The sequence below is a fragment of the Egretta garzetta genome, unplaced genomic scaffold (genome assembly GCF_000687185.1).
Source record: "Egretta garzetta isolate BGI_Z169 unplaced genomic scaffold, ASM68718v1 scaffold184, whole genome shotgun sequence".
Taxonomy (NCBI): Eukaryota; Metazoa; Chordata; class Aves; order Pelecaniformes; family Ardeidae; genus Egretta; species Egretta garzetta.
Window position 1 is genome coordinate 273,799 of NW_009259484.1, and position 8,536 is coordinate 282,334.

Below are 8,536 nucleotides of genomic sequence, written 5' to 3' on the forward strand. Positions count from 1 at the left end.
GGTGCCGGTGCCTGCGGCAGCCCCCCAGGTGCAACCTTCCTCCGCTTCCCCCACAGACTGCTTTGGGAACGGTTTTTTCCCCTCCGTTTCCCATTATTGCTAACTTGTCTTCCAGGGCCCATGTCCACCGCACCCCTCGCCCCAATTAAGCAGATTTGTTGGCACTTCTCCCGCTTTGGGGAAGCCACCGGCTGGGTGCTTCCGGAGCAGAGGCGCGTGGAAAGACCCCCAGTTCCCCGGGAAAGCCGTCCCGGTAACGCAGCCCCATCAGGGCACTCACCCGGCTGTCGCCAAGTGCTGGTTCCCCTACAGAGCCTCTGCACAGCGGGGTGAACACCACAAAGATTAGCCAGGGGTTGTACTGGCCTGGCATAAAATATGTTCTTAATTAGCATGATGGTAAAAATCCATTACTGGGACATGAAGAGTACTTAATCCTACAAATCCAGATAACGATCTTCCCAGCGACCTGATCAAGTTTGATCAGTAGCACTAGGAGGGTTTAAAATACAGGAAATTAATTTCAGAGTTTAGATACATGATTATTTTTCCCTGACTTATACTGTGCTTATTAAGCTAAATGAGAAAACAAAGCTGTGTTAATGGGATTCCTCTAGAAGCTATTTCCTTACAGCAGCTTTTTTTGTTTGTTTGTTTTTTAATTTGTAGACGAGAACCTGACACATTTTAATACACTCTGTAACCTCAAATGCATATTGCACTGTAGGACAGGGTATCTCGCTAACTGCAAGAACTATCGCATGGCAAAACACAGCCCTGGCATTAATCTCGCGAGGCAAACGGGTGAACTTTTTGTCAGGTCCCGTGCACATCCAGTGTCCTTTGCAGCAAGTGCAGCTGGAGGCTGGAGCGGCTCAAACTGCCAGGGATACTGCATTAGCGCAAAGCTTCGATCCCATTACATTTAGAATTGTCTTACCTTGGCTCACTTGAGCAATCAGTCGTTTGGGAACTTCTGACCTCCAAAGTATCCAGTCAGGAGCCTGTTCTGTAGTAGAGCATGTTGAAAGCTTCCGTTTCATAGCAATTCTCTGAAAGAAAAAAGATGTCCTCCAATACTGCTGTTTGCATGGGAAGAGTCAGCTTAAATGCATAAAGGCCAGCTGGCGTAAATGCATAGGCCTAAACCCGCATCTTCGTTTTGCTACAGGGCCACAAGCTTCTGAGAAACACACCATGACCTGGGCTGAATAAGGCAAAGCACCTCCTCCTCAGCTTGAACGCTTCTCCACTTTGATAGTACAGATTCTACTGATTAGGCTGTTGCTGCTGATTTTAAGAAAAACCAGGTATGACTAGTAATTTCATTACGCTTTTCCTGGAATAGATTTTCTTTGAGGCTACTTAGGTGATTAAATCGTAATTATGAGCAGTATTTATAAACCAGAGGGCAAAATTCATGACAATTAAAAATCGATCAATGGCAAAGCTGTACTGAAAGAAGTATGGCTTTGCATTTGTTTATGCAAAACCAAAAATATTTTAGGATCATTTTATTTAAGATGACATAAGAAAAACATCAGGATTGACATCATCCTATTAATTAAAGCCGTGATTACTTCAGGTAGTTTTGATCTCAGCATTCGGTTTAGAATTCTGTAACACAGTAGTAACGGAGAAACATTTTCATGAGCGTTTCAGGGAGAGAAAGTGAATTGGGAAAGACACCCAACTTAAGTAAGTCATCTTACAACGGGACTTTCAACATTGCTTTTTCAACTCCAGTTGTCCAATTCAGCCTCCTCACTCGAGTTCTCTATGCAGCATCAGCACAGTGACATAACACCATCTCGTTAACATGACGGTATCTAGGAAGGGTTTTTCCTAATGAGAAGGCAAAAAGTAATAGATCAAAAGCCAATCAACGTGTCCCCCATTAGGTTCATTTTACTTCTGGCAAGCCAGAGTTACAGGCTTCAGTCGCAAAGCAGCAGCCAGTGTGCATATTCCACCACCCGGATCACTGCCAGGTCGGCCACGGCACTTGCAGGTTGCCGAGCAGCTCGCGGGTTTTACATTCAAGGCTTACCCTCCCCACATTTTGGGCCATCCAGTTTCAATACCCAAGGAACTCCTGTACAAACACAATCACAAAAACAAAAATATGGTTAAAGTTTGCATGCCAGACGGCAAACGAGCAGTATTATTTCTGATCTTGGGGGATAATGGAGGGTTTCGGCTTTTTGTATTGAAGTTCCCTCCTGGAAGCAAAATCCACGCGGGGACTGAATGTAGAAAGAGAAAACAAAGCAATTGCTGCTCAGACAGAAATACCCCGAGGGCAGGCTGTGGTAACAGCGCTGTCCAGAGCTGGGGGGATCCTGACCCAGCATGTTGAAATGCAGCCAGGTCTCCGCCCGAAACGCCATCCTAGTGATGGCATTTCACAGAGAAGTGATGTCCGAACGAGGCGGAACAGCGACAGCCCAGAGCTTGGGTGGGATCGCTGAAGACCTGCGTTGGCATCTTTCAACAAACACAGTGCCTGTTTGGACACGGAAAGAAGACTTTCCCCGTCGGGGTTAGGCTGTGGGTTTTAATCCTTCAGCTGCAATGACACTAACGTAACTTGTCACGGGGCCCAAGGGATTCCGGATTATCTCCAAAGAGGTATAGGTCTCTACTTTCCGACTCAGCTGTTCTGCTGGGCAAGAAAGGCAGTGCCATCTGTTCCATTTGACTGACTCACAGATTTTTTTATTTTTTTTCTTCCCCTTCTTTTAAAGGATGCCAGTTTCTGAGGAGACCAAGCTTGGGCACTGATCTCTTGTCAGGACCGAGGCTGTTGAGTCTCCATGCAGGGGGCTCAGAACGGAATATTCCGGGGTGGGCACTGAAGCGCAGCCCTCCTGCCTGCCTAGTCCTGGTTTCAGAGATGCGGCACTTCAAACGCACCAGCACCCATGGAAGAGAGGGAAGCTGCCCCCGCGCGTCACGCACTGCCCTGGCACTAAAGCATAGCAGCCAGTTGTGTCCTGCGAGTCGGGGACAGCCTGAGCGGGCGACAGCCTCCCTGGGGCACCGCGAAGCAAAGCCGAGGTCTGTACGGTCCTTCGTCACTACGGACTATTGCGTGTGTTGATGCCACCGACGCTCCTCTACAGGGCCATGGGTTGATGTGGGTGACGGAACGAATGGTGCCAGAGGGACTCTCACGCAGAGGAGCTGTGCGGTTGCGGACTTGAAGGGGACTGCATCAGCTGGCAAAGCTGCAAGTGATAACCAAGCTGCAGCGAGACGGGGTCAGCTTGTCTGCCCAGCTACTCGCTCGGATTGGCAGGTGCTTGTTACACGAGTTTTACTTGCGTTTGACTTCAGATATCTTAGGACACAAAGTTTTTTCTCGTCTTTCTAAAATAAGAGACATTGAATAATATAAGGAAAGTCATTACTTTCTATATAAAACTACTTTCTGTGGCTTTATATAGATTTTTCTAATACTCCTATAAGTGAAAGAACTAGAGGAATGAATTCTAAGAATGAGCCTTATTAAAATATAGTAACATATGTTCTTAATTTCTTAGTGAAACATTTGGTTAACCTAAATAAATAGATAACATAAGCAGAAAAGCAAACAGGCACACAAATGAAAGGAAACACAAGAAAATGAAAGGAGGCAGAAGTCACAAAAAATCTAAAAGGCTGAATTGCTCAGATAGTACCAGAAATCAAAACACTTTCACGGGGTTAAGCAAGAGAAAACATTACAGTATGCAGAAAATGAAGCAGGCTGTATATTTTACACTGTAAAAGGCTAAGCCACGAGAGGCAACGGAAGGAGCATGGGCTTACCCCAGCCGCCTCAGAGGGAGAAGCTTGGCAGGGAGGGAGGCGGGCGCTTTTATCACCGTGGGTTTGAGCACCTGCTGGAGAAGGCATCGGATCCACCTGCACCGCAGCTGGCACCTGCGGGATCGGCCGCAGCCCTGCCCTGCAGTGAGAGGGGTCGCCCAGGTTCTCCCCGTCGGGACAAGGGGTTAGGCGGGAGGAAACTACTTTCTGTGGCTTTATATAGATTTTTCTAATACTCCTATAAGTGAAAGAACTAGAGGAATGAATTCTAAGAATGAGCCTTATTAAAATATAGTAACATATGTTCTTAATTTCTTAGTGAAACATTTGGTTAACCTAAATAAATAGATAACATAAGCAGAAAAGCAAACAGGCACACAAATGAAAGGAAACACAAGAAAATGAAAGGAGGCAGAAGTCACAAAAAATCTAAAAGGCTGAATTGCTCAGATAGTACCAGAAATCAAAACACTTTCACGGGGTTAAGCAAGAGAAAACATTACAGTATGCAGAAAATGAAGCAGGCTGTATATTTTACGCTGTAAAAGGCTAAGCCACGAGAGGCAACGGAAGGAGCATGGGCTTACCCCAGCCGCCTCAGAGGGAGAAGCTTGGCAGGGAGGGAGGCGGGCGCTTTTATCACCGTGGGTTTGAGCCCCTGCTGGAAAAGGCATCGGATCCACCTGCACCGCAGCTGGCGCCTGCGGGATCGGCCGCAGCCCTGCCCTGCAGTGAGAGGGGTCGCCCAGTTTCTCCCAGTCGGGACAAGGCGTTAGGCGTGAGGCTGCTCTGCCTGCCCCTGCCCACCGCCCGTCTCCGCAGGGCATCCGAGTAAGGCAGCGTTGTTAGTTCACTGTGGTGGTGCTAAAGACTTTGGAACAGCTGGATCAGAGTGATTACTATTAGCATCTTTAAAGATAGAATTGGCACTGTTTACAGAAACACTAACGATAGGAAAATGTGTGAAATTTCCCCCTTATGTAATGTTTACTGAAAGAATTATGTGTTCTTTTAGAGGGACTTTTTAAAATAAACATAGGCTTCTCTGTAGGCTTTCTCCACAGAATCATAGAATCTTGATGAAGAAGGCATGTGCATTTTAAGAATCACAGTAATATTCCTTTCATCTTCTTAAACATGTTGCAATTACAGCCATTATAGGGTTTTTAAAGGGTTTTTAATAGGAATGTGATGTCATGGTAGATTGCCCCCCTTGTTTCTATGCCTGAACTAGGAGTGTCTTACATTATTTGCCTCTGTTGCAATTTTATGATAATCGGTAGCATTTTTGTTCAGAAACCATTTTCATCAGCTCACTGAGAACAGATAACCATGAAGAATGTAATGCTACTTTAGGCAGTTCTATTTTTATTTGTACTGGCTTTATTCAGGATAACATCACTGATACCAGGGAACTTGATCCTGATTTCCTGAAAGAAGCAAACCATCACTGTTCTGTGCAACCAGTGAAAAGGCAGAAAGGGAACCGTAAGTGATAGCTACCGGTAGAGGATAGCAGAAGGAGGTTAACTGCAGGATCCGTCCTGCTTAATTGAAGTGTGAGATTAAGAAACAGAAATTGAAATATTATCTTCGGTTTCCCTCATACTATTTTTGACTTGATATAAAATATACAGCTCACGCTGCTTTGGAAGGAGAACAATCAGTCATTCCTCGAAGGACGCAAGTTCGCTTGCAGAACTGAGGCGATTTGAGAACAACTGGATTAAATAATTTCTGATACAAATCCTTTGATTAATAGAATAATCCAGGATTCTCATAAAGAGTTTATTTGGCCTGCCCTAGATGAGAACAGGCATTGCGGCCCCAGTTAAACGAATGCACGTTGGCTTTGCCTGTTGAACGTCAGTGAGCTTTTGATGAGACGCAACATAGGTGGTACCGACCACATGAAAACCCGACGAGTTTGGTTCGGCATATGTAATTGTGTAAAGTTAGAGATGATTTTGTGGCTGGCAAAATGAAACAAACCTCACATCTTTTGGAATCCGTGAGAAAAGAGAGAGTATGCAAAAGTAAACACAGATGGGAGAAGACAAACTCTTCCAAACATGAGAGTGGTTTCTCTGCCGTTGGCAATTCCCCCCTTGCCTTTTGCACGTCTGCTTACCCCCAGGTCAAAGGGAGTCATGCCAGCCCCACCTGTGCAAGGCTGCAGTAGGGCTGTAGGTGGCATCTTACCTGTACTCTGCCGGTAGTCACAGGGCTTCGATCAGCTGGGTTGCCACCATCACATGCCCTGAAGGGCAACATATAGGGACGTGCTTCAGGCTGGAATCCCTTCCCGCAGTAAGAGAGCAGGACGATGCCCCGTTTGGAGTGCAGATCGCTGCATCTCCCTCGACTGCGCCGGTGCTGCACCCTGCCCTCCCCGCGGTGCGCGGCATCAGCCGGCTACCACCAGGCAGGCTGGTGGGCGAGGTGGGCTTTGTACTACTGCCCGCAACCGCTCTGCTTTGCCTGGGGATTTTCTCCTGCTTTCCCTAGAAAGAACAGCAGCTTTTCTTTCTTCTCTAATTTAAGAAAATCATCGGATCTGTTGTATATCAACAGTTTCCCAGGACAAACAGACATGCATACGGTATCCCCAAGACTTTCACTAGTAAAATGTCTCTTAGTAAAATATAAACCACAAAAAGTGGAATGGAAAATTGAAGAGGAAAAAATAATTAAAAAAAAAAAGGAGCAATGAATTCTTAGTGGTTTCAGGAGCAGTCTGTTCCTAATAACCTCCCTGGTCACCCGGATTGCACATCGCCCCCTTAGAGATGTAGTTAAGAGTTACATCCAAAGACGCCTCGAAGAATGTATCATCCTAAAAGTCAGCTTTCAATTAAACTTCCTCATTTCAAAACCAAAGTGGATCCCTGTTTCCCTGGTGACCAGGCTACGTAAGAGGGCAGAACGTGTCTCTCCATTCCCCTCTCCTGTGATGGACCACTGTAGAGCAGTTGGTGTACCTCGCTTTTTTCTCCTGCAGGATTAGTATTAATTACTGACTGGCCGTTTTGATAAGCCGACTGTGCTTGAGTCGCGGTGTGGGTAACCTGCGTTGGCACGCTCGGCGTGCGTTGTTCACGGAGGGGATCGGCACCTTTCACTGCGCGTTACTACGCTGGTTTCCAGCAGCGGTACCCGACACGAGTGCCCGCTGCGCAGAAAGGGAACGCTGCTTTTGAGTTTTAGAAAACAAATACGATTCTGCTACAGAAATGACGCTGACCTGTCTGCTTGAGCCTCCGGCACACTTGCACTGTGGGGGAGGGCAAATACTGTTGTCTGGGAGGAAACAGGAGGGCTCCTACGTTTGGTACTGTTGGCACTAATTTTGCACCATTGTACATGACTCTGCAGGGGCAGTCGTGAGCCAGCATCCTCTGGTTCAGAGGCTGCTCCGAGACAGTGAGCATTTCATGCTCTCAATTTCTGTTGGTATAGAGGAGGAGGCAACAGAGCTCCACCTGAATTACTCGAGAGTAGACGGAGAGTTAGAATTGTAAATAAGAACGTTTCCAAGGGCAAAATACAGCCAAATAGGGTCGCTGGTGGCCCAGATTCTTTGCCGTGCCACAGAAGCCTGGAGGAACTTTTCTAAACCCTTTTTCTCTTATCTCTTGGTTCTGTCATCGTTGTTGGTGGCAGTTCAAAAGGTGCCAGCATGGCACAAGAGTCACCAAGTACCAGGTTCGGTATTTAGAGTAAGAATATCCTCTCTCAAATCAAAGCAGAGAGCAAAAATCAGGTGAATTTCACCTGCTGGGAACCATTCGATTCAATTCGTGATAAACCTCCCCCAGTTTTCTGTTCAAGGTAACATTCTCCTTGGCAATTTCAGTATTGTAATTTAGATTGAGACGGGGCTGAGGTTTCAAACACGGCACCTTCTCCCCGTAGAGCCCCGAGGAGGAGCGCGTGGCTGTCGTGCTGGGTAGCGAGCGCAGGACCAACCCCCGGCAGCTGTGGGGGCAGCTCCCGCTGCTTCGTTGGGGGTAGAGGAAAGCCTCTGTTGTGATGGATGGGGTTAGGTGCCTGGCAGTTCCTCCCTTGCAGAACAAGACTCAAATTCTGATTGTCTTGGCTGGGCCTCGTGAACAGGCAGACCTCGCCACGCGGATGATAACAAGACGATGATTTTCTTGGGGTGTGTGGGGTGTTTGTTAGGATGTGTGTGTATGCCCATGGTTGGCGTCCTGGACAGCAGGGGTAAACGAGAGGATCTAGTTTTAATTAGCCGTACTGCTGTCAAGAATGTTGAGCAGCGCTTAGCCAGTAGCGCTCTGAGCAGCACTGAAAAAACCCAACCAACTCACGAGGCCTGATATTTCTCTCCTATTGGACTTATCTTTGGGAAGGTAAAACTACTTACTACACTGCTAACGAAGCAGAAATTAAACACAGCCCCATGCTGCACCTTCTTCCATTTCGCAGGTAAAGGAATCAAGAAACGTGGGGGATGAAGCCCTCCTCTGGTACGGGGACCATCGCCTCCTTATTTCCCACTCTTCTTCCTACGCTGCATCTCGCAAGCTCCTCGGAAAGGGACTGGTTCTGTGCTATGGATTTGATTGTCCAAAGATCAGTGGCGAAGGAGGGAGCGACGGCAGCTGAATGGCAGACCGACTGAGGCCGCTCGACGGAATCCACCGCGCTTTTCCTACAGATCGCAAAGGGAGGAGAAAGGGAGGAGTGAAAGCTGATAGCT